General features: G+C 37.7%; 1 protein-coding gene across 1 annotated transcript in view; it reads right to left on the reverse strand.

Moving 5' to 3' along the window:
- Window positions 1-1,146, reverse strand: part of DAB1 (DAB adaptor protein 1) — a 330,881-nt gene that overhangs the window by 134,295 nt on the left and 195,440 nt on the right. The gene's annotated exons all lie outside the window — the stretch shown is intronic.

A 1,146-nucleotide genomic window follows, 5' to 3' on the forward strand; every position in this document is an offset into this window, starting at 1 on the left:
GGATCAATTAAATATCATCTACTCATTTAATTACAATAATTCTGCCTGCTTTCCTTTTCAGGTCATTAATAAGAGGCACACATGTATGAACCTGAAGTGAGGCAACATCACCATGATTTTGCCGATCACAGGGTCACTTACTTGGCTGTTTAACTGGCTGCTAGATTATGAGTCCCGTGAAGGAAGGGAGTTTCTCTGATTCATCTTCGTACACCCACTGCCTGGTATACAGTGAATGCTTTGTAAATGTTGATAAAGAAATTTTGATTTTACAGGTGAGGGTATCAGGTAAAGAAAACCAAATGACTTCTCGAAGGTGACAACAGCAGCACTGGATTTTAAGGATGGACCCTATGGAATATTTAACCTTAACTCTCCCAATGATATTTACACAGTTTCATAAAAAGAAAAGCGAAGGTAGGTTTGTATGGAAAGTATGCTGAGGCTGGAGAAACGGCCTCAAGAGTTTTAACGTACATTCAGCTGTTGAAAAGACTTACATCTGAGCAGCAAGAATCTAGCACTGTGGTCCAAAAACCAAGCTGGTGAGTGTCATGGGTATATTGGAGCTGCTCCGAAACAGGCTACAGTAAAATCTCATTATTTCAGGTCCCACTAATTCTGAATTTGGACAGAAGCTGGGCTACAGTCCCTCTGCTCAATAAATATGTTCTCCATAAAGTATGCAGAGTAATTAGAATGAAGAACATTAAAAGGGGAGCTGATTCACTCACAAATATTTGCTGAGTGCCACTTCTTATTCTTCTCTTATGACCAGAATAATGTATATCATCGAGGTACACTTTGTAATTTGCAAAGAACTTTTGCATTCATTCTTTCTCCCTCAATCACTGCCACAGACCCCTGAAGAAGGCCACAGTCTTTCCATTGCCGTCCTGTAATTGAGAAAACTTAGGCTCAGAGAGGTGCAATGACCTGTCCAAGATTGTTCAGCTTTATGTGAAGGAATGAATAACTAAATAAATTTTATTCTGCTTGAGAGTGAAAGATCAGAGATCTTAAATCATAATAATAAAAAGCTTTGATATCTTGCCTCTTGGTGACATTTATGTATATATGGAGAATAACTAATATTGAGCTAAACATAAAAAAACAAAAACAAAACCCAAACAAAAAAAAAATCCA

Source organism: Trichechus manatus, unplaced genomic scaffold (assembly GCF_000243295.1).
Source record: "Trichechus manatus latirostris isolate Lorelei unplaced genomic scaffold, TriManLat1.0 scaffold00003, whole genome shotgun sequence".
NCBI classification, from domain to species: domain Eukaryota; kingdom Metazoa; phylum Chordata; class Mammalia; order Sirenia; family Trichechidae; genus Trichechus; species Trichechus manatus.